Source organism: Chrysemys picta, chromosome 6 (assembly GCF_011386835.1).
Source record: "Chrysemys picta bellii isolate R12L10 chromosome 6, ASM1138683v2, whole genome shotgun sequence".
In the NCBI taxonomy this organism is placed as follows: Eukaryota; Metazoa; Chordata; order Testudines; family Emydidae; genus Chrysemys; species Chrysemys picta.
The window spans coordinates 95,639,488-95,665,477 of record NC_088796.1 but is presented as its reverse complement, the minus strand read 5'-3'; the positions used below and the strand labels follow the sequence as shown (position 1 = coordinate 95,665,477).

General features: G+C 40.7%; 1 protein-coding gene and 1 long non-coding RNA gene across 8 annotated transcripts in view; one reads left to right on the top strand and one right to left on the bottom strand.

The window, feature by feature from the left end:
• Positions 1-25,990, top strand: part of TRPM3 (transient receptor potential cation channel subfamily M member 3) — a 593,201-nt gene that overhangs the window by 43,729 nt on the left and 523,482 nt on the right. The window lies entirely within an intron of this gene.
• Positions 2,252-3,605, bottom strand: LOC135972492 (uncharacterized). Its single transcript, XR_010588950.1, has 2 exons — positions 3,089-3,605; positions 2,252-2,493 (listed from the first exon to the last, which is right to left on the bottom strand). It is a non-coding gene; the product is annotated as an uncharacterized LOC135972492 (long non-coding RNA).

The following is a 25,990-nucleotide window of genomic DNA, read 5'->3' as shown; positions in this document are numbered from 1 at the left end:
AGGGCGATGCTGGGTGCTGGCGGACGTGGGGCTGGCAGACGTGGGGCTGCATTGCTACACAGCAGCAGCCCCTTGCCTTTTGGCAGACGATGGTATATTATGATTGGTATCCATCATCATCATACTGGAGAGGCTATCACTCATGCTGCACCGTCGGCTGCCAGCTTAAGATGTAAAAAATAGATTTGTTCTGTATTCATTTGCTTCCCCTTCCTCCGTGAAATCAATGGCCTGCTAAGCCCAGGGTTTTCAGTTTAATCTTTGGGGGGACCATTCTGTGTGACAGTTGTTTGTGTTTCTCCCTGTTCCTGTACCTGTACGCCATGTCGTCACTCGGCCCTCCCTCCCGCCCTCCTTCTCCTGGTCCATCAGATACTACTTTCGCGCCTTTTTTCTGACCAGGCGCCATAGCTAGCACTGGGATCATGGAGCCCGCTCAGATCACCTCGGCAATTATGAGCACTATGAACACCACGCGCATTGTCCTGGAGTATATGCAGAGCCAGGACATGCCAAGGCGAAACCCGGACCAGCCGAGGAGGCGATTGCAGCGCGGCGACGAGAGTGATGAGGAAATTGACATGGACATAGACCTCTCACAAGGCACAGGCCCCAGCAATGTGGAAATCATGGTGTCACTGGGGCAGGTTCATGCCGTGGAACGCCGATTCTGGGCGCGGGAAACAAGCACAGACTGGTGGGACCGCATCGTGCTGCAGGTATGGGACGATTCCCAGTGGCTGCGAAACTTTCGCATGCGTAAGGGCACTTTCATGGAACTTTGTGACTTGCTTTCCCCTGCCCTGAAACGCCAGGATACCAAGATGAGAGCAGCCCTCACAGTTGAGAAGCGAGTGGCGATAGCCCTGTGGAAGCTTGCAACGCCAGACAGCTACCGGTCAGTCGGGAATCAATTTGGAGTGGGCAAATCTACGGTGGGGGCTGCTGTGATCCAATTTGCCAGGGCAATGAAAGACCTGGTGATAGCAAGGGTAGTGACTCTGGGAAACGTGCAGGCAATAGTGGATGGTTTTGCTGAAATGGGATTCCCAAACTGTGGCGGGGCCATAGACAGAACCCATATCCCTATCTTGTCACCGGAGCACCAAGCCACCGACTAAGTAAACCGCAAGGGGTACTTTTCAATGCTGCTGCAAGCCCTGGTGGATCACAAGGGACGTTTCACCAACATCAACATGGGATGGCCGGGAAAGGTACATGATGCTCGCGTCTTCAGGAACTCTGCTCTGTTTCGAAAGCTGGAGGAAGGGACTTTCTTCCCGGACCAGAAAGTGACCGTTGGGGATGTTGAAATGCCTATCGTGATCCTTGGGGACCCAGCCTACCCCTTAATGCCATGGCTCATGAAGCCATACACAGGCAGCCTGGACAGGAGTCAGGACCTGTTCAACTACAGGCTGAGCAAGTGCCGAATGGTGGTGGAATGTGCATTTGGACGTTTAAAAGCGCACTGGCGCAGCTTACTGACTCGCTCAGACCTCAGCGAAAAGAATATCCCCATTGTTATTGCTGCTTGCTGTGCGCTCCACAATATCTGTGAGAGTAAGGGGGAGACCTTTATGGCGGGGTGGGAGGTTGAGGCAACTCGCCTGGCCGCTGATTACGCGCAGCCAGACACCAGGGCGGTTAGAGGAGCACAGCAGGGCGCGGTGCGCATCAGAGAAGCTTTGAAAACGAGTTTTGTGACTGGCCAGGCTACTGTGTGAAACTTCTGTTTTGTTTCTCCTTGATGAACCTTCCAACACCCACCCCCCCGACCCGGTTCACTCTACTTCCCTGTAAACCAACCACCCCACCCCACCCTCCCCTCCCCAATTCGAGCACCGCTTGCAGAGGCAATAAAGTCATTGTTTTTTCACATTCATGCATTCTTTATTAGTTCCTCACAGAAGTAGGGGGATAATTGCCAAGGTAGCCTGGGATGGGTGGGGGAGGAGGGATGGAAAAGGACACACTGCATTTTAAAACTTTAACTCTTATTGAAGGCCAGCCTTCTGATGCTTGGGCGATCATCTGGGGTGGAGTGACTGGGTGGACGGAGGCCCCCCCACCGTGTTCTTGGGCGTCTTGGTGAGGAGGCTATGGAACTTGGGGAGGAGGGCTGTTGGTTACACAGGGGCTGTAGCGGCGGTCTCTGCTCCTGCTGCCTTTCCTGCAGCTCAACCATACGCTCGAGCATATCAGTTTGATGCTCCAGCAGACGGAGCATTGACTCTTGCAGTCTGTCTGCAAGCTGACGCCACCTATCGTCTTCAGCCCGCCACTTGCTCTTTTCATCCCGCCATTCAGCCCGCCACCTCTCCTCTCATTCATATTGGGCTTTTCTCATCTCCGACATTGACTGCCTCCACGCATTCTGCTGTGCTCTATCAGCGTGGGAGGACATCTGCAGCTCCGTGAACATATCGTCCCTCGTCCTACGTTTTCTCTTTCTAATGTTCACGAGCCTCTGCGAAGGAGAAACATTTGCAGCTGGTGGAGGAGAAGGGAGAGGTGGTTAAAAAAGACACATTTTAGAGAACAATGGGTACACTCTTTCATTACAAGGTTGCATATTTCGGCTTGCAGGCAGCCACGGTAGGCCACAGTGTTTTGGCTTTTTTAACCTTCTTAACATGCGGGAAAGGTTGCAAACAGCAGCGCATTTCCCATATCAAGGATGAATTGGGTTGTCCATTTAAAATGGGCTTTCAATGTAAAAGGAGGGGCTGCGGTTTCCCGGTTAACATGCGGCACAAACACAAGTAAACCACCCCCCCCCCCCACACACACACGATTCTTTGGGATGATCACTTCATCCCTCCCCTCCACCGCGTGGTTAACAGCGGGGAACATTTCTGTTCAGAAGAGCAGGAACGGGTGCCTCTGAATGTCCCCTTAATAAAATCACCCCATTTCAACCAGGAGAGCTTTCTGGAGATGTCCCTGGAGGATTTCTGCTCCATCCCCATACACGTTAACAGACTTTTCCAGTAGATGTACTGGCCGCGATTGCCAGGGAAAATTAATCATTAAACACGCTTTTTTTTTTTGTAATGTTTACAAATATTTACAAAGTTACACTCACCAGAGGTCTCCTGTGTGCCCTGAGGGTCTTGGGTGAGTTCGGGGGTTACTGGTTCCAGGTCCAGGGTCACAAACATATCCTGGCTGTTGGGGAAACCGGTTTCTCAGCTTCCTTGCTGCTGTGAGCTACCTACAGTACCTCCATCCTCATCTTCCTCGTTCCCCGAACCGTCTTCCCTGTGTGTTTCTCCAGTGAGAGAGTCATAGCACACGGTTGGGGTAGTGGTGGCTGCACCCCCTAGGATCGCATGCAGCTCCGCATAGTAGCGGCAAGTTTGCGGCTCTGCCCCGGACCTTCCGTTTGCTTCTCTGGCTTTGTGGTAAGCTTGCCGTAGCGCCTTAATTTTCACGCGGCACTGCTGTGTGTCCCTGTTATGGCCTCGGTCCTTCATGGCCTTGGAGATCTTTTCTAATACTTTTCCATTTCTTTTACTGCTACGGAGTTCAGCTATCACTGCTTCATCTCCCCATATGGCGAGCAGATCTCGTACCTCCCGTTCGGTCCATGCTGGAGCTCTTTTGCGATCCTGGGACTCCATCACGGTTACCTGTGCTCTCCACGCTGAGCAAACAGGAAATGAAATTCAAACATTCGCGGGTCTTTTCCTGTCTACCTGGTCAGTGCATCTGAGTTGAGAGTGCTGTTCAGAGCGGTCACAATGAAGCATTGTGGGATAGCTCCCGGAGGCCAATAACGTTGAATTCCGTCCACACTACCCCAATTCCGACCCGCAAAGGCCGGTTTTATCGCTAATCCCCTCGTCGGAGGTGGTGTAAAGAAACCGGTTTAAAGGACCCTTTAAGTCGAAAGAAAAGGCTTCGTTGTGTGGACGTGTCCAGGCTTAATTCGGTTTAACGCTGCTAAAGTCGACCTAAACCCGTAGTGTAGACCAGGCCATAGACTGTGAACCAGATTCTGATCTCAGTTACACTGTTGTAAAATCTAGAGTACTTCCACTGATTTCACTAAAGTTGCTCTGGATTTACAGCGATGTCACTGAAAGCACAATTTGGCCCTGCGACTCAGAAATTTTGAAAAGTTTTTTTTAAGGGTATAGAAGCTTCAAAATTCAGTATTTGAAGGAAAAAATACTCCCTTGAGCTCCAGTTTTGGAGGCTTCTAGATCCTGAGAATAGAAGGCAAAAATACATGCTTAAGAACTGGATTCTCTAATCATCTTCTACTCCCTTTGGACTACTCAGGAGGTGGAAAGAGGCTGGAAACTGACTGCAGCTGGCCAGCAGAGAATTTCCTGCTAGGAGAAAAATCCCTCCTGGCACAGATGTGTGAGCTCCAGGTCTTGCACTTTCCTTCTCTGCATAGGGTCGTGGCGAGGGAAAGGACCTGGGCTGAATTGCCCTGAATTGCAATCCTGGACAGGCGTAGGTTTCATTAAGAACTGTGGCAGTAGCTATAGGTGATTTGTTTCATCCTGGGATGGCCTGAGAATTGTCAAGCTTAGCTTGGCAGAGAAGATAATCTAGTCTTAATTCTTCATGAACTGCATTTGGGACCCTTTGAAAATGCCTGCTTCTGTATGATTTTGTCAAATGCTATTTGTCACTAAGAAAGTCGGTGAAAGAGACACGCCTCTGAGTAGGGTTTTGGTTAATTTCATCAAAGAAAAGATAAATATTGAGCCATTTAATTTGTATAATATTAACACTGCTCAACAGTTTTTAAATAAATGCAGAGTATTTTGGCTTCTTTCAGCAGGAAAAAAATGGTGTTTGATTTTGACCTTTGCTGATAAAATAGGAAGTTAGGAAAGTTAGGAATAATAAAATCTGCTGAAAATGCCTGTGCTATTTATTACCTTAGATAGTTATCAAAAATGCAGACTTCAAAATTAATTGCTATATCCAGGTGCATTAATCAAGAAAAGTTCCTAGCTTAATGCACTTTCCACTATCTCATGTGTTTTTAGAACTCTAATAGAAATACTGAAGGATGAATGAAGGAGACCTGAGAATCATTTTCCATGAACTTCCTTTTAGCCCTGAATTTTAGGAAATGTACTGGGGAGTTTCTCTATTCATTGATGTGTATTTAACCTACTGTTTAAATGTCACTGATGGATTGAAGTTGCTTGCCGCTTTCAGTCTGTAAAGGCAGGAGCAATGTCTATTCTCAGCTCTTCAGGAGCAATAATTAACAGTAATTGGTGACTCATAGAACACTCTGCTGTTTGCAATCAAAGTCAGGCTTAGCAATTTAAATGGCAGAAGAATTATGTTCGAAGTATTTGTAAAGTAAGAAAACAATATTTTTATTAGACTAGTGCAAGGGTTCTCAGCTTTTGCATAATGTGGATTTTGGAGTGTTTCCTGGGGACTTTTCCCACCCTTTCATGGTTTTGCAAACCACCTCTTTCTCCCTTTCATGATGACTTAACATCCCTGTGACAACTACAGAAATTTGGAAACAAATAACTAAGTATTTAGCTGTAGTCTAATACTCTTTAGAAATTGGAAACAAGGAGAAGAAGCCAGCACCACCTAACCAGTAATTAGGAGTTCAGTCTAGATGACTGTAAAGATCCATTCTGGTCTTAGAATCTATGAATGACCAGTCAGTTCAACATGGCCCACAAGCAAATGTTCTGTGGACCACAACAGTTTGGAAATTTCTGGGATAATGCATTTACTCTGATTAAGCATTTCATGTGACTCGTAAATTGGTTTGGAAGGTGGGATGTAGGTATGAAGAATGGTATCTTGGGTGACGCACAGGCCCCTTAGTCAGGATCCCAGGAGTCTGTAGGAGAGCCAAGAATAGACTTCCTTTGTGACTTTTGGGGGTGATATTTCTTTACCTCACAAGACTCTTGAGAAGCTTAATTTGTTAATGTTTGTCAGACTACTTTAGAGTCATGGATGGGAAATGTTATGTAAGTGTAGATGATGATGGACCTTTTAGCAGCAAATTCAATGCCTTCATTAGGCAAGACTATTCAAGATAAACTGACACAAATATCCTACAGGTAATGTTTGCCTTCTGGATATCAGAGCGTTTTAAAAAAACCAAACCAGTGTGTTTTCTTAATCGTGTCATTTAGTTGCCTCTTGAACTCTCAAATTTAAATTGGAGTTAATCTTCTGCTTTAAGATTAGAATAGATCTCTATTGATTATTTGTGTGCTGTGAAAATGAGACAGGTCTGGAACACTTTTTAATCATGCTCTCTCTGAAAAAAGTCTATGGGTTTATTGAGGAAACAGATATAGAAACTTTCACTTGAAAGAGTATTATTTGAACAGTTGTTACTGCTTTAATAGATATTAAAATTTGATTAAAGTTATTTTTTTAAATTGGCTAAACTAAGACATTTAGAGTCAAGATCACGTCCAACTGCAGGAAGAGACAAAATATGTGAATCTGTAAATAAAATGTGCATCAGATATATATGGTGTTTTTGCTTGAGAGTCATTTTTGGTAGGCTTCATTGTGTATCTCTGGAAGCTAATTCACAATGAGCCTAGAAAGTTGAGACGTTATGATAAAAATAGAAACAAAACTATCCTAGACATACTCTGGTCATCCTTTTGATTTAACACTTGAGACATTTTATGAAAGGGAGGCATGGTCCTTTTTATGACAAATTATTATGGCAGTTAATATGTCATTTCTAGAAGCGAACAGACTTTCTATTATATTTAATGTGTACACAGTTACTCTAAAATAATCCTGGTTAAAGTCAACATAGTATGAATATTTAATTTACATATCTAATTACAGGTAGAACAGGATACACATAAATTATTAAGTAGAGAAATAATAAATCTAGTATTTCACTGTTAACTTTTATTTCCCTTCATTTTATTTTTCCTGATGAGAATATTCCAATACAGATATCCCAGATTCAAGGGATGGCTTCTGGTCCTGACTCTTGGGGTACGTCTATACCCAGCCGCTAGTTCGGCGGCTGGCAATCGAACTTCTGGGTTCGACTTATCGCGTCTTGTCTGGACGCGATAAGTCGAACCCGGAAGTGCTCGCCGTCGACTGCGGTACTCCAGCTAGACGAGAGGAGTACCGCGGAGTCGACAGGGGAGCCTGCCTGCCGCGTGTGGACCGAGGTAAGATTGAACTAAGGTACTTCGAACTTCAGCTACGTTATTCACGTAGCTGAAGTTGCGTACCTTAGTTCGAATTGGGGGGTTAGTGTAGACCAAGCCTAGGATAGGCAGATGAGCTAATGATAAAACTTCAAAGTTTTGCTACCTTCTTCCCCTCTCATATTTAGAATGCCTCCTCCCAGTGTTGATTCTCCATCTGCTGACCACATAAAAACATGTTTTATTGGGAAATATCAAAGAAATTCCCCTTCCAGTTACAGCCACAGTAGATCAGATATTCTCTGCATCACCCAGGACCAGGCAAGTGCTCACTTCTTGCATGGATCCTTTAAGTTCTTGAGGATAATAGAGATCCTGGGAAGATCGTAGTGGTGGTGTTGGATTAGTGGAAATCTTCTATCTACCCATCTGCAGCTGCTCTCTATTCATGGGAAGAATGGCAATTGGTGGTGCTCCATCTGGATATGTACTGTATTACTCTGTTAGGGTACCTTGGTAGCTTCCAGGAACAACTCCTGCCTAAACCATGCAATAGGCGTAGCAGATAAGAGTAAATGGCACTTGCTGCTCTAAGGAAAGCATTAAACACCAAAGTTGGAGCCAGGAACATTACATTACATAACAAAATATGGTGACAATCCAATAGACTAAAACTTAGTACCTATTGTAATGTTTTATGACAAGTCGTTATGGGGCATTGCATCAGTTCAGCTAATGCTGAACTAAGGCAACTTACAGATATGGATAAGATTTTTGTCATGGTAAAATTAAGCAAAATTCACAGAACAGTCACGGTAAAAATGTACAAAATCAGGGTATGGTCATGGGGAGGAGGGCTGAAGTCCAAGCCCTGAGGGCTGGCGGCTGCAGCCGAAGAAGTCACCGACGTCTGTTAAAGTCACAGAATCTGTGACCAAATCATATCCTTACTTAGACATTAAAGTAAACGTAACCACTACTTACTACAACAAAGACTTACGTTTAAAAAACACTTAAATTTACACAGGAACATTCACCCATTAACATTATTGTTAAATTAACAAACTCAACCCCTCCCAGAGTGTGCACTCCACCATAGTTCTAAAATCTCAGATACTTCCTTGCGATGGCAAACTTGTCGAATGGGAGTTCAAGGGCAGCACTAGGTATCTCTGAATTAGCAGAGGCATCCTAAGTAATAGGAGTGAGATACTTTTTGCACAGAGCAGATTAAAATGGATACAGTGATAGTTGGTAATAATCATGGTTATAAAACAGCCACCAACTCTAAGCAGGTCATCTCTTTTCTTATATGCTCCCTGGTCTTCACCTCCTCTAGCATGAGATGAGACACTGTCCCTAGCATAAGCCAGACCCTCATGAGGATCAACAGGGTGTCTTCAAACAAGGAGTAGAGTCTTTGTGCTTGTGGGCACAGCTCAGCATCTGCCAGTACAACCTGCACTTTCTGGCTGTGGCTTTGAGTGGCTGGCTGCTAAGGAGGAGTAAATATGCTGGAAGCTAGTGGTAGCAGGTGTGGCATAGCCTTAATACCAGTCACATAGTCTCAGCAGGGATAGTTTGAGAGTGGAGTCTCCCAGATCTCTAGATCTAAACACAGGTAACTGCTACCAGCTCCTTTCCCACTGGTCACCTAAACCTGGTAAGGTAGCACACAGAACTCAAAGAATCATAGGGATATTTGAATGTAAATGACCCTTAATTACTGATGTCCACTCATAGGCATCAACCAGTATCTGAAGTTCAGTACAGAGGATATACAAACTTTTTAAAAATTGTTAGCTAATATCTTTAACACTCCGTAACACCTATGCCCTGTCTACACAAAGAAAAAAGGTGCTTTTTAAAAATCAAGTTAGCTCAATTGCGTTGTCTTAACATGATTGCAAAACCCCTCCACACTCTTAACACTCATAGACACAGTCTAATATCTTTACAATAGTGTTTGCTAGTGATGTCACCTAGGGAACAATCTGAAATGATTGTAAAGGTTTTTAATTCATCAACATAGGTATTATGGGGTGTTGAGAATCACGTTCGCTAACTACTTTTTTTTTTTTTTTTTTTAAATCATGATTTTCTTCAGATCTTGTGACAGGCCAGGCCATTGAAAGATAATTTCTACAGTTTCTTATGATTGAGATTTGGACCTGGGTAGGAGTGAACTTTTTAAGACTGAATACAGGCATAAAGGAAGTGATGCTAGTGAGCCAGGAATGGAGGGGAAGAGTGGGAATGGAGAAGAAATTGTTTTGCATGTATTGTGCCACCCTTTCACTATACATTTGCAGTGTCAGACTCTCTACTGCTTTGGATATGTAAATAGCAGCTATGACTAGAGCTGTGCAAATCTATTTTTTTCTCCACTTAATTGGCAATTCTGAAAAAAAAATTAGAATGTTTGAGGCTCATAACCAACTTAATTTTTTTATTTTTTTTTTATTTTTTTGCCACATTGAAACCCCTCCTCCAAAATGGATTTGGGGGGAAACAATGTTTCATTTCAATTCTGAACACGATTTTTAATGTAATTCCTTAAAATAAGGAAGTCACTCTGCATATGCATGGCTAGAAAGCCTGCTGCATTGTCTCTGTAAATAGTTCTTCTTACTAAGAGAAGGTTAATTTTAGAAACATGGAGTCATCTTGTGGTGTTATCCAGCATGCAGTATATGAAACAAATCCCTCTCGCAGTTTCAACTGGATGCAGTAATCCTCTTCATTTCTTTCCTAAGCCATTGTGTATAACTGGCACAGCTTTTAATACCAGGAGGTGGCTGAATTTCAGTGTTGAATGGAGTGATACATATTTTTCTTGTCAAAGGTGATGAGGCTTAATTAGTGAGGGTTTGTGAAAAGTGCTTTGAAAGTCTCAGATGGAAGTAGAATATAAGTACTGTGTATTAATAAGAACAGTATTGTGAATTTTCCACATCTGAGACATAGTGGAGTTTTAAACATGCACACAAGTGTATGCAGTATAAGTATTGTATTAAATGAAACACCTGTGTCCTCAAAAACCCTAACGATTTATTGCCATTAAAACTGGGCAGCTTGGGAAGAGTATCTTTGGTTTACCAATTAACCATGCTTACTGTCTACATTTCTTGTTCATTTACGAGTTATATATGTCTGTCTTCTGTATAAGAAAGCTTTAATTTATGTTTACACTTTTTTTTTCTCAGAAGCATTTGGTTTCCCCTTTAACTATTTTTGGATCTTTGCCCTTGCAAATTTTGTCTCTTGCAGTTCATTGTCATGATAAATGGCTTTTAAAATTGAAAATGCAAATTAAGTACCTACAATTCATATAGTTTATGGACTAATTGGTATTGAAATTACTGGCTGTATTTTTAGGTAGGTTGACTAACTTAATGCTTAAAACTCAAACTATTTTTAAAGAAAAGGAAAAGGTATCTTATTTCAAGACTGAGCTGCCACTTCTTGTCTAGAAAAAGTCTGTATTTTGAAGCTTATATCACTGGGTTTTGTAAACGTTTGATATTTCAGTCAGTAATAGTTTTTTAATCATGGGAGAAGCTCTTGTTCAGAAAATAAAAGGATTAAACATAGTTAAATGATCCATCTGCCTACATCCAAGCAGTAGTTTGTAGAGAAACTAAATAGTATGTTATCTACCTGGTTTTCTTATTCTTCCTGGCAGCTCGTCTCCAATTCATCAGACATATATTGCAATCTTCTGGTCAGTGGTATTGAGTTACTAATGTCCTACAAATGAATTTTGGTAATTAAGTTAAGAGTTTTCAGTTATGAGTATACTGGAAAGCACTGTGCATGGCCCACCTAGCAAGAGGGAGCCCTAATTCTAACTGGTTGTCTTGGAGCCACTGTTCTATAAATGATCAATTGAGACAAAAGCCAAATATTTTGTACCACTCAAGTTTGGTTCTTTCATGAAGTTAAGTTTCAATATTGTCCCAGATGAGGATGCAGATGAGGATGCAGTGAACCTAGTGGGACCAAATTTCTTTCCCAACCTTTTCTGTGCCAAAAACCACATGGCATGTACAGTATTAAAAAAAAAAAGAAAAAGAAAAAGCGTGGGGTTTGTGTATATTAACAAAATTCAGCTCAATCCTTCCCCAGGCGTGGCTGCTGGTAGGCTTCCTGCCTCTGAATTGCCCACCTCAAACCCTCTCAATTTTTTTTGGTTCAGACATCTGTGTTAGGACACCTATCCGCCACTCCAACAAGCCTACTCCCTATTTTTCTCTTCCTTGAGCAAACACCATTGCGGTTGCCTGAAGACCAGCTGTTAATTGCATCTCCTTTCCCAGTCACAAGCTAGTTTCACATAAACCACTGAGCGGGCCTGGAAATGTATTCAGTCTTATCCCACAATAATGGGCCAAGGCAACAAGCAATAGCAAATGCACAGTCCCAGCAAGATACCAAAGGATGCCTGCCACCTCCAGTAGTGTGTAGCTTTTTGGTGGAAGGAGCAGAAGAAACGAGAGAAGAACAAAAAACATGAAAAAATGTGCGCAAAAAATAATAATAATTGAAATGGATTGAAAACAAAATGAGAAGTAAAAAGAGGTCAAAAAATAGTTGAGATGTGGTTACTGCACCAGGGAATGATGGTGGTGGTATGAGATGGGGAAGTACAAATATTCAGTCAACCTGTTGCAAGGAAGGCAGCAACAACAGCATGGAAGCCACTGGAGTATTGCATGCAAAGTCAGACTGTAACCTTAATCAAATAATACATAGCTGACTTTGACTATCTTCCATTGAATAATATAAACCGAAGAGCAGAATCCCAGTCCCCCAATGCCTTATGCGTTTGAAAAATATTTTAAGTAGAGATCAATGGAATTGAAATTAGCATCTCAACTGGGGCTGTCTCTCACTCCCGAACTCCATAAAAGCAGGGAAAGAATCATAGAAGATTAGGGTTGGAAGAGACCTCAGGAGGTCATCTAGTCCAACTCCCTGCTCAAAGCAGGGCAAACCTTAACTAAATCATCCAAGCCAGGACTTTGTCAAGCCAGCATTAAAAACCTCTAAGGATGGGGATTCTGCCACCACCCTAGGCAACCCATTCCAGTATTTCACCACTCTCCTAGTGAAAGTTTTTTTTTTTTTTTTTTTCCTAATATCCAACCTAGACCTCCCCCACTACAACTTGAGACCATTGCTGCTTGTTCTGTCACCTGCCATCACTGAGAACAGCCTAGCTCCATCCTCTTTGGGAACGCCCTTACAGGTAGTTGAAGGCTGCTATCAAATCCCCCCCTCACTCTTCTCTTCTGCAGACTAAATAAGCCCAGTTCCCTCAGCCTTTGAGTACTATGAAATGATCTCAGGGGTTGGGCACTTGATTGCGTACAGTATAGTAACTTACTTGCAAAGAATCCTTTCTGTTTCTTTGGGTTGTATTTATAATTTCAATTTTCTGTTTGAGACTAAGCCTCAGTAAAAGCTACGTAGGTGGGTGAAGTTAGCTCCACTGCTCTGGATGCATTCTTGTTTAGGATCTGCTGCTTTCACTGTCCTACTGTAAATGATAGGTGAATGGGTTATAGCCATATTGGGGGAGCTACAATGTCTGTGTAATCTGCCAAGGAGAGCAGGGATTACAATAAATCTGGGCATACTTCACTTATGATAGACAGCCAAAGAAATCATCATACATTTAGAGTGAGATTTCTGTTTTCAGATTAGAGTTTCTTACTGGTTTATATTTTTATCACTAATTATAAGGAAATAGTGAAGATGGAAAGCCATGACAGTTAGAATTCCATAAGGAAAGTCAGTGTGCTCTGAGCTTTTCCAATGGAAAGGGCTATTTAAAAAACAACCCCCCCCAATATTTATAAAGTCTTGATAAAGTTCAGGCTTCAGTTACATAAATAGATCTACTATACACCCTAAAGTTATGATTATGCATGTGTATTTGTTGCTAGATATGAAAATTTACTTGTACAAGTTACTTTTGCCAAGCAAGACTTCACTACTGTAATTTTCTTCCTATACCAGTTTCACAGATATAGCCTGTCTATTTACTGGGAAGAGCTTTAAAGTGGAAACCCTACACAAGTGTAAAAGAAATCCATTTTTAAAAATTGGATTTAAGAGCATAGAGTTTGTGAGGAAACTCCCCAACAGGAAAAGGCAAGGTTGATTTGTAAAAGAGAGCCATTGAGGGCATTTTGAGTCTGAACAACAAAGCTGTTAATTTCTCCCCTAAACTCCACTGCATCCTAAACTGGGATGGGAGGTAAATTTATTTAAGCTTTGGGTAACTGCATGTCAGAGAAGTTTATTCTTCCTTTATTGCTTTACGAAGAATTTGATTTCAGTTGAATCAGGAATAACTGTCCACGGGGAAAGCAGAGCTCATTAGCACAAGCTCTTCACTTTGTCAGGTCCTTCTGCTGCCTGGAGCAATGAAAATAAAAAAAACCTAGAAAATAACCATTTTTTTTCAGTTGGCCAGGTGTGGAGGCGGTGAGATCTGCAGCAAGCTACACCAAACAAGCTGACAGAAGTCTGTGAAAGATCTAATCTTATTGAGCCCACATGGGTCATGCTGTATATGTAATTATTTCTCAAAATCCATTGGTATTAGAGAAGAGTAAAATACCCATCACTGCTTGATATCTGAATTTTGAAAAAAAAAATGGTTTCTTTGCAGAGGAGTCATGGCAGAGTTCCAGCAGAGGAGAGATTACTTTAGTGCAATAAATCACTGTTGTGTAACACCACACCAAAAAGAAATATTAAAAGTTAGAGGAGAAATTAAAAAGATGTTTTACCCATTGTGAATATGATGCGATACAATTTTTTATTTCAGTGAAGAAGGCCAAAATGCTATCTTCTAAATGCTAGCTCTTTTAGACAGTGTGCTGTCTTGAAACATTTTCAGATAGTAATGTCCATAACTAGGAAATCACAAAAGTTTTATGTGCATCAAACAGAACACTTCAACACTAAATATGTAAAATCAGTGGACCTCTTTGAAATTTTTCAATAATGTCTGTCTTGTTTAATCTTTCCAAAAATTCTGAAATAGTATATGAAATAATTGGCTGATTCTATCATTTGCATAAACAACAAGGAGTCTGGTGGCACCTTAAAGACTAACAGATTTATTTGGGCATAAGCTTTCGTGGGTAAAAACCTCACTTCTTCAAGGTGCCACCAGACTCCTTGTTGTTTTTGTAGATACAGACTAACACGGCTACCTCCTGATACTTGATATCATTTGCATGTGCTCAGTCATTCATGATGCTTTTCCTTAATAGGCAGAGCATTTTTAAAAAAACACATGAATCATTTTAAGTTTCAATCTTAAGTCTTTTTTAATGTCAAGATTCTAGTGCTTGTTGTCTATGTACAGCAGGTGATGAATAGTCAGACACCGGAAGGGATATGTCAGTATTAATTTCAGAAAGCATAATACATACTAAAAAAGAGAGGAATAAGAATGATAGATTCTTATCCAAAGTTGTCTGACAGCAAACCTATTTCTGAATCATGATCAGAAAGCAGCCGTCACTGAATGCTCTATATAGTGAGGATACTGTTCAACAACTGGTCAGAATTATTTTTTTCTTCCTGCGATAAATGTCTTTATTTAAAAAAAAAAAAGGGGGTGTATTTAGTTCAGTGCTTCCACATACCTTCCTGCTGGGAGACAAAAAAACATATGGACAAAAATGAGGGAAATCCAGATCTCCGTCAAATCTCCTCCTCCCGCCCCCCCCGGCTGAGAAATGGGAGTTCACAGAAGCTTGGGCTGACCAATCAGGAGACTTAAAGAACAGCATTCTAACTGTGGAATAAGTTTGGAACAGTAGTATGCTAAGTTTCTGTGCCAAGGCTTGCCAACATACCTCCATCTAGAGCAGGCCAAAACTCATGTTTTTTGATTTATAAAAATTGATTTGTTCCTCCTCAGAATGAAACCAAATTTGCCAGTGTTTCTCAGCAAATCAAAAATGTTGTTTCTGAAATATGGTATTTCCAAAATAGTATGTGAAACTGACATTCAGTTTCAGCACTGCTATTTGTTGTTTTACCCTTTTCACACTTTTCCAGTGGGAGTAAAGGGGAGTGGGGTGGAATTTAAGTGAAAGACAGAGAGTGGGTTTCTGATTTCTTTTGCTACTTTCACTTTTTTTTAAAAATGCACCTTTTCAGGGGAATGTTACTTTTTTATATTAAATAATCTTTTCCTAGAGGAGTGGGAAAGGAGGCAGAAAAGGGATGGAATTAAACAAAAAAAAATTATGCTATCCTAATGTCTTGAAAAAGAAATAAGGTACCTTTTTCACTAAAAGGTTAGTTTTCAATCCCTTCCCCCCCCCCCCCCCCCAAATTTTTTTGAGATGATATTTTGCATTAATTATCACAAAACCAAACCAGAATAACACAGCCTGTTTGATTCCGGTTCAGATTAACTATGTTCCTTGCTAACCCCAACCTGCTTATATATGATGACTTTATTGCAGTGGGAGAAAGATACTTAATGAGAGAGATTTTGTAAGAGAAGAATGGTTCACTGGTTACGTTACCACCTTGGGATGCAGATGCAGTGTTTTCCCCAGGATTTGAAATTAGAGGGGGTGTTCGAATTTATGGGGGTGGGAGTTGGAAAACAACTAAATTGGCAACGCTGTGTAACTAATTAACCACTGGGGGGATGGGCGAAGTTCGGGGGTAGGGGGGAAGGAGGGTAAATGAGACTGTGGTAATAGAGTTCATACAAATAAAGGTAGGTCTGGCCTTAGGAGGTCTCAAGCAAACAGTGAGCTAAAGACATTTGATTTCATGCGCCCCTATAATAAAACAGCTTTCTCTGGAAGGCATACACATACAAGATTCCATGCACAAAGAATAAAGGATAGGCTGTTTATATGATGAATTTTACAACTGTCTCAAAGAACTGAACAACTCATCCTTGCTAATGTAAAGAGCAGGAGCTTGATCTTTTATGATACATTGAGAATTGGTGCCTATATTCATCGAAAGAAAAGAGGGCAAGTGATAGTACAATCCAAACAACCATTGTTTTAGAGATGCAAAAGAATATTTGCAATGGGAGAAAGTTTTATAGAAGAGAAACTGCCAGGTTTTTCTTCAGATATTAGCTACAAGAAATGATGCCTTGAATGCACTCAATACAAGAGCATAATACATGCAAACAGTACCTTTTTAATTTACTACCAACCTGTAGTTTTGCCTGCATTGCATTATAGTTAGTCTAGAAAGAGCAGCAAGCCCTGTTTTGAGTTAGTGACTTGCAGTGTTAACCTTTTATCAAAGTGTGCAACATGTGTTTAGAACCAGACACCCCAATAGGCTTGAGTATCTAGCAGTATTAAAATGAACATCTAAATTTTGAGGCATATAGAGATACATTCTGGATATTCCCTTGAATGCGTGTAGATAGGTATCTAAAGCTTCTCTTTTTGCATAAAGTTGCAGGCAGAGCACTTCTGTTTCAAAATAATAATCTTTGATTACATGTTTTTATAGACAGTTCAAAAGACTTGTCCCCACTGATGATGGTAGTAGAGAGTGAACTGACCATTCTATAAGGACAGACACTTGGGCAACACAAAATGAAGGGGTATTTGGCTATTGTTTTTATTTTGTTTGTTTGTTTTTTAAGATTAAGAAGTAGCACAGAGGGCTCACTGAGTAGTGATCAAGTGCAACATGACTGCAAGAACTGTTTGTGTTTGATAGGGCTGATGGCGCAAGATGATCACACATTTTAATGTGACTGCATTATATATGGCAATCCTTAAAGCCATGCTATTTGTTATAGTCTGCATGAACTACACAGTAGAATTTTGGCAATCCCACATTTGCTAATTTGTGGACAATATTGCTAGTGTCTTACTTCTCTGTAAAGATTTAAGAGCAGATACTGTAATGTCTATTCTTTGTAAGACTGTTTTACAAAAAACTGTGCAGTTCATAAACTTACTGTAGTCAAGTGCAGTTTATAAAATAAGTAAACCTAACTATAAAAGAAGAGTCTGTATATATCTGTATTCTTAACAGATGAGACTATTTTATAAGAAAAATACAATACAAAGCCATAATCCCAATTCTTTTTAAAGAATGTTTTAAATTTGCCCACTATTTTATGATAATCTCAGGAAACAAAGAAAAAGGAAAAAAGAAATAAGCCACAGATAACAAAGGAAAGACGGCCTCAGAACATAGTGCATCAGAGGAAAAAAATTCTATGCCAAGACCAAAATTGTCCTTCATACAGCCATGTCATCAATCTAAACTGTTTCTAGTATGCTTTCACTACTCTCATCAGCAATGCTTCTTGAATAAATCACCATATCATAATTATCAATCAATTAACCTGAAAATAAACAGTGCCATATTTTGTATGGTTATGCCTACTTTTAGTTCATTTATTACTTGCTAATTTACAAATTTCAGTAATATTGCAATCGTCTCATAGCCATTTGCGTAAATTACTGAGATTCTATTATGTTTTTTCTTTTAAATGGTACTTTTTACAAAATGTTTCATTCAGTTTTCTATTGTATAAATTGTTTTAGACTTTTTTCAGCTCACTGTGAAATGAACTTAGTCCCTACTATAGGTTTTAAAGAATTGTCAGTTTTGTGTATATTGTCTGAAATGTCAGTTTGTTCACAGTACAATTTCTTACAGTAACAAGTGCTCAGGAACAAATTTATATAGTGAATGACAGAGGCTAAAGGGAGATAACCACTATCGTCTCAAACAATCATCGGTTGTAACTAAACTATCAAGGATGATTAAAATGTATGGATTTTAGTAGGGGTAGGTGAATTGAAACTAAATTTGCCCGATAGCAATATGAGTACTATTCAGAGAACCAACTAATGTCTAACAGTCCACAAATGTCTGCCTACTGTGGTCTGCTTCACACAGAAGCACACACCCAAGGCTCTAAACTCCCCCCTCCTGCACAGATCTGTAGCCTGTCCCTCTTTCTTCTATTCTCAGTAGATGGGGGATGAACACCCCTCCCCAAGTGCCCTTCCCTAGACTCCACTCTGCCTTCCGGCTCAGTTTACTCTGGCCCTCTCTGCCCCAGTATATTAAATTAGCCCATGAAGTAACATTTTAACCAGGACTTACATTCTCACTGAGTATTCCCTGGTGCACTGGGGCTTAGGGCTTCAGCCCTGCAGGGTGCACTGGGGCTATGAAAATATTTACTGGAGCTTTGCTCCAGATGGCTCCAGCTGAATTTAAGTCCTAATTTTAAAGAAGTGTTAAGTGCTAACAAATGTTAGTTGCTCACCAGGCCATGAAAACAGAGATACATACCTGTCAAATCTGAGACTTCAACTGAATTTGTCACTCAGCTATTACTAACTCAGATGCAGCTTCTTAGGTGCATCTTTTCTCATGGACTTTCAGTCTCTTATTACTGCTTGTCAGTCTGTTTAAAATCAGGCCAACAGTTTTCTTCACTGATAGAGGGGTCTGAGCACGAAGAACTTTGATACCACTCTTAAACTAAATAATGCAGTGTTTGGGTCATGGAGATTTGCCTCATGAGCTGGGATCACTGTCTTTGGCATGTGTCCACATTCTGGATGGAGCGAATGTTGTCTGAGGAATGGACTTAATCCATGAAACTTGTCCCTTAGCAGGGGAGAGGCTGACCTGCATCTTCAAAAGAGACTTGAAGTTTTCCTTTGATATAGTCTTGCCTTTGTTATCTGAACACAGACTTCATGTCAGAACAACTTTCTTATGACTGAGAACATTATAATCTGAACACTTATTAGAGTTCACTTAATGCTGTTTGTGATTACTCAGCAAGGGTTAAGGTCTTGAAGTGTTCGTTCTCTCATTGTCCAGCATTTATAATGCTGTTGCTTCCTTTGGAGGAGGTAGAAAAATGCTGTTTATAACTGGATACTGGCAGATACAAAGTTGAAATGGCCTGAATTTGCCAATCGGGAAGTGCCGTGCTTACTTGGAGGGATAGTGTCCAATATGATGCTGGCTGACCAGCAAATGGCAGTAATGCCAAACGTAGAAGACAAACCAAATTGAATGCATGGGAATTTGATTGCCAATTCCAAACATTCAAAAATCATAAATCAGGGCCACTAAAACTCAGGATCTTCACTTTCATATACTGACATTAGCTACATGGTAAATTATTTTTATTTGCCTTCTAATTTATGAACTTTTAGGCTTCAGTCAGACAGTTTTCAAGTTTTCTACCCAACTGTTAGGGATAGAAACTTTTCACAAGACTCATGATTAAAAATCAAGAGTTGCCATAATTGTGAGATTCACTGCTAACCTGAAATGTTTGCACAACTCATAGCTAGGGGAAGTGTCCACTAACATGTACATACTGTTGCAATGGTTTCAGAAAAGTATTCGTATTGACCTCAAAAATCTAGGATGACATCCTGGCGTCACCGAAGTCAATAGCAAAACTCTCACTGACTTCAACGGCGAGTGCCGGGATTTCACTCCTCCTATCTACATATGAACCAGACTGCTAAGACTTGTCAATCACAAGCATGGCTGTTAATGACAGAAATTTCACATTTTCGGAGCTGGGGGTTCTGCCTTTATAGGACATCAAGCCTCTTTGCTTGGGGAACAAAATACTGATTCTGAAAGTCAGATCTGAAATTGTTTGTTAGCCTATAGTACTAACCCTTGTCCTGTACCAGCCATTTAGACAGGGCTTCATTCTTGTGATCACTTTTTTGCAGAAATCTATTTTATATTGCACTCATTATTTTAAAAAAAGGCTGACTGCAGCAGGCTTCTTTCTGCAATGTGACCCACAACATAGTTGTCTCCAAAGTTGCTTCAGGGTTGATTTTTGCTTTATCAGCTACTCCTGTTAACACTTTTATTTTATTTATTTATTTATTTTTAATTCGGATTTGTGAATTGTACTCTTATTCTACATCAGGTCTTATAGAATCAGCTTGACATTAAATCCTGTTTTATTAAAGTGCTAATGTCCATACTAAACTCTAATAATGTAATCCAGCTGAATTAGAATTAAATATTTTTCACAAAGCGTAAGGTATAATTCCCTTGCATAAAATTACTGTTTATGTATAGAGGAGACTTGCAAATAATTTCACAAAATTGCATCAAGCGTATGAAATATGTGCTTGGTCCCATAGGCATCCATATCTTTCAAATGCCCCTCATTTTGAGTGATGTCATTCACTTTAGTCCAAGAGTTAACTCTGTTTTATTGTTGAATAAAAAATAATCAATGAAACTGAAGCTGTAGGAATAGCTGGTTTTAAAAAAAGCAATGTTTTTGACCCCCCCCTCCCCCAAAAATCATCCCAATTTTTTCACTGAAAAACTGCAATTCAAACATTTTGAGCAGTCCTGTTTAACACTAAACGAAGGATTCCCACAGAATTTTAAATTTCTTGCATGAATAATTTTTTTTTGGTGGGCCTTGTTTGGGTGCCTGTTACATTTTATATCCCATTGTCTGCCTCCTGTGGCTCTATTTTGGCCAGTTTGGAGGATGCCAATTTGGTATTGTACTTGATATTGTACTGGGGAGGCCTGCAAAGCATTTCACAAAAGTGCATCAAGTCTATGAAATATGTGCTTAGTCCCATAATAGGTAGATGAGCATCTGTGTCTTTCAAATGCCCTTCATTTTGAATGATGTCATTCACTTTAGTCAAAAAGTTAAAGCTCTCCATCGTCAGTGCCCAGAGCTCTGCCCTGCCCCCCTTTGTTATATTTTGTTGTAGTTGCTGTGGCTGGGTTTTCAGATCACCTTTTTGATCAGGAAGGAATTTTTCCCTTCAGGCAAGATTGCTTATGTGTCTTTTTTTACCTTTCCTCGCAGTATCCTAAAGACCGGGTTGATTAAGATAAAAAGGAGGCTATAAACTAGGAAAGGAATTGTATTCTCCCTCCCTGTCCCCCTGAAAAAAAGAGTAGTGGGAGCAAGAGATGACTGAAGTTTGTGGCTGGTGTCCAGTGCAGGCAAGAGAGGTTGAAGAGCTTGTTTTCTTCACTGGTGCATTAACTTAAGTTTTAAAAATCAAATGTTACCCTTCACTTAAGTCCCTGTTGAGTGCAAAGAGAAGCAATAATCATTACCTCAGTTTTAAATGAAACTAACACTTACTCACCTGATTAAAAAAGAAATCAAGTTTCAAATATTTTTTCCTCATGTTTGAGCTGCAAATCAACAAGTGTGTTAAAGACAAAGAAAAGGGAACTCATTATTATAATATAGGAGACTTATTCACAGCACGCAGCCAGACAACTCTCCTATTCCAGCTTTTCCAGCTGAGAGACCTCGAGTACATCTCCCCTGGTGAAGGCTTCTTGGCCAGAATGCTGGAAAGAAGAATTATTTGGCTGCATATTTTGAATAAATATATCAAGTCTCCAGGTAGCAATGATTGATGGTTAAATGCTCCTGGGTTCTTCCATAGCATGCAAGTATATGAATACATGCAATGTTAAGTGGCACCTGCCACAACCAGTGTTATTTTACCATCCTCCTCACCTGCCCTGGGGTTGCTTCTGCTGATCTAGGCAGGGAGCCTCCTCAAGTATCAGCAAAAGGAAGTGTGAAGTCCTGCAAGAACTTTCCCATTGTCCATCTTTTGCAGTCCTGATAGCTCAGATTAGAGGGAATCAAATGCTTCTGTTTGCCCCTGGGCCCCTTTTTTTGGGGGGGGGGGGGAAGGGGGTGTGAGGAAGGGGAATGTCTGAACATGTATACATTGTCCCCTATTTAAATTCATACAAAATGCAGCCTCTTGCCTTCTTCCCAACCTGTCACTTTGTATCATGTTTTTCTCTACTTTATATCCCTCTACTCCATGATCAAATCAAATTTAAGCTACTTGACATCACTTGAAAAATTCAATATAACTCTGCCCCTCACTACTTTCCTCCCTTGCCTAGCTTCACAGGGTCCCCTCCTCTCTGCTCCACCATGTTTCCAGTCTTATCTCTGTCTCTCTCTGTCAGCTTCCTATGCAATCACTTTTGTGTGTTCTTTTCACGTTGCCTCCTACATGTGGTTCAGCCCCTCAGATCTCGCCACAAAGCTACTATCCTGCCTATATTTAAGTACCTCGTCAAGATCCATGTCTGCCATATTGCTTACAGGCAACTGAATTGGCTTGTATGCAGATTGGCTTATTGATCCCCTTCTCTCTAACATATGTCTGTTCTAAAGAGATGCTTTTGAATGGACCCCTGAAACCTTTTTATCATTGTTGTAGGTTTTTTAATTTATTTTCTCTGGAGTCTGGACCTTGAATATACCTTGGCCAAGACATGTGGTCCTTGACAAAAAATAGACTAACCCTGTTCTGGAGTCTTTGGAAAGCATATAGCACATATTTGGCCCTACCATACATTATTAACAACTTGGTAGTCTAGCATTACAGGGAATGCCAGGCTGCCCATGAAGGCTAATGTGAAGCTAAATCCTCGAGGGGCACTAAGTTAAACTAGAAGTTCCATTAGTAGAGGTTAAATGTTCCACCCTAGCTTCTAGTTGGCAGCACCCTTCTGATGTTGGTAAGGGTGGGATGGAGGAGTCTTGACTGCCTTGATATTTCCTGCTCAAGCAGGTTTTCACTCCCTCCCAATGCCATGGGCCATCACTTGCACCAAAGGCAGCTCTTCCCTAAAGCTGTCTGAGCAGCAGCAAATCTTCATTCTCCCAGCATCAACACCAACCCATTTTTCTTTACCTCCTCACAGGTCATTTCCCCTATCCTTCCGTGCCCCCAATGCAGCTGTGAATCCATCTCAACTTGTGTATTTACACAGACCTAAGCTAGAAGAATGTTTGACAAAGAGTGTAATACAAAGCCTAGGTCTGACTCATTGTTAGCTCTGTAAATGATAACGTGTGAAGTCTCTGTGGGCAATTCAGATGTCATCAAGTTCATTATATTCAAACATAAAATCTGCTGACCTATATCTGATGAAAACTTCTTTAGATGTTAGTATCTAAAATCCCCTTTGAGTTGCCACTGCTTGAGAAATTAAGTAGGAGGATTTGAAACCTCATTTTTAAAAAAAGTTTGTGCTAACATTTCATTCCATTCTTTATCGTATATACGAAGAAAGACGATTTTTACATTAAGTAAATTTATGGCATAACCCTGAAATATGACACTAACGTGCTAATTTCACATGTTGCCAAGCCTGAAATTTGACCTTTAAATGCTAGCAGACCTTTCTTGCTCCAGTTGAAGTCAATGGGAGTTTTGCTATTGACTTCCGTGCAAATAGGATGAGTCCATGGGAAAGAAACAAACCAGATTAACAGGTTTTATTACAGCAGAGGAATAGATTATCTTGCTGAAAACTGAGCCACCACAACAAAGAAAACTTTTACACAGACATCTGCCTAGGAGGAAAATCAATTGTATCATCTGTCCACAGTAAAATCTTTCATATCAGCTTGTTCTAGTACAGCCTGGACAATTCATCTTTGAAAGAATTACTTCATAAGAAAAAGTCATTTTATCAGACTCTGCCTTACTTGGAACTTTTAGTTCATATATGGATGATCATCAGGACAGAACAGAAAAGTTTCTTATTTCAGTGCACTGTAAGATACGTGCTGTGAGGACACAGCTGTCTTCGCCATTGCAAAATAATGAATAAATATCCAGACTTGTAAGTGCAATGATCTCTGAAACGTCTTCACTTGTACGGAGATATTTTAAGTTAGAGAAACAACATCATGCTTTGCTAAATAAACTGAGTCAAGTAATTTGTATAAACAAACTATTTTGATTTCCACTGAGATATGTAAATAACTCAAAGTTTAAAATTACAACTGGGTTAGTAAGGTGCATTATTGGGGGTGGAATTACTATCAAGCCCCACAAATAGTCATTGTGGGTGACATTCACTCCAGGGCATGAGTCCTGTGCAAGGCCCTCTGCATTGTTAAAGTCTGCATAAGCTGCTGACATGAAGCTAGGGGACAGCCCCTCTGTACTGGAGTGAATTTCATCCTGTGAGAGATGTAGTCAGAGCCTAGACCTAAATATTTTGACAGGACATGTGAGAATTACCTGTGGATCCATCAATTCCCTCACCAGCAATCTTTTCGAGATTATATCTCTGTTTTAGTATTCTTATTTATAAAAAGTGGGATATATAATATCTAAATCAGAGAGAGAGTGTAGATTATTTAAAGTTTGGGAAAGTGCTTTTAAAATGAAAAGTATAGGTAATTTCTTGAATCGCCAAAACTACCACTCCATAAATAGGCACAAGAGAAATAGAATCTTGAAGCTTTTTTCACTGTCTTGGAGAATTGGGACAAAACAAGGTGAATTTCTTGTAAGGTGTGCATGGATTTAAGCTGGGGCTTGATGGATGTCCCTTCCTCAGTGGGTGTGCACATTTTGGGCTGAGATGCTCCTCTTACAGATCTCCTAAGGCTCAAAGAAAAGGAGCTACTGTGATGAGTTGGATTCTCCCCGCACTTCCCTCCCCAATCTGGGGTGTCACCTGATATGCTGCGGTCACACTGGTTCTGTCTGTTCCACTATCCTGGGTTTCTTCACCCTGTCCTAGCAGTGCCAGGCCCTCAAACCTTCTCCAGCATGCGCACATAGGTAAGGATACACCCAGCTGCAAATGGACACAGACACTGAGATCAGCTCTGTGTGGGAGGAATCAGCTCAGGGATTCACCCCGCACTCACGTGCACACCACCTTTGGGGAGTACACCCAAAATAATAATGTCTTGTGCTGTATAGAAAAATCTGGACAGCACAAGCTCAGAAAAATCTCCCTCTCCTTCAATGTGGAGAGAGAGATGCACAGCTTTTTTGCGCCTCTCGCCCCCCCCCACCCCCGATATGAACTGCACAAACTGGGTTATAAAATGAACAAGAAATACATTTATTAACTACAAAAGGTAAATTTTAAATGATTAAAAGAGATAGCAAACAGAACAAAGCAGATTACTGAGCAAATAAAACGAAACATGCAAACTAAGCTTAATACACCCAAGAAACCGGTTACAAAATGTAATTTCTCACCCTAAATGTTTGACAAATTGCAGAGTTTCTATAGCTTAGCGTTCCAGTTATTTCTCTTTACAGACTGGACCCCTGTTTCAGCCTGGACTCACCCCTACCTTTCCTTTCAGGTGTCTTTAGCAGTCTGCCTTCCTGAGCAGGCAATGGAGGAGAGTCATGAATGCCTTTCTTCCCAGCATTAAATAGAATATACATAAGGCGGGAAGCCTTTGTTTCCAGTGGAAAAGAACCAGCAGTGTCCAAGGTGTTATTTTATACCAGGTGACATTATCACATGACCTTGCAGTGTCTGGGCAACCATTAGACAAAGTTTATTTGCAAGGTCCACAGGAAGGAACTCCTGGGAAGATGGGGGATCCACTCCTGGGAAGATGGGGGATCATTTTGTCTTTTCCTAATGGCCCATTAAGGCTGATTGCTTACTGTCTGGTTGGTGTTTCCCAAGCACATACCCAAACAGTTCTAATTGATACATAGACAATATTCCTAACTTTAGATACAGAAATGATACATGCATACAAATTGGATAAACACATTTAATAAATCATAACCTTTTCACAGATATCTCATATGACCCATCTTGCATAAAACATATTAGTTATGCCATATTCCTCATAGAAATATTGTTATATGAATATGGAACTACCTTGTATACATAGGTAGTTCTTAAAATGCCAAGTAAAAGAGCTCTTTTCCTTTTCCCTGCTGTGTCCCTCAGAACAGGGCTGGATTAACCTTCTGTGGACCCGGGGCCAAACATATTTGTGGGGC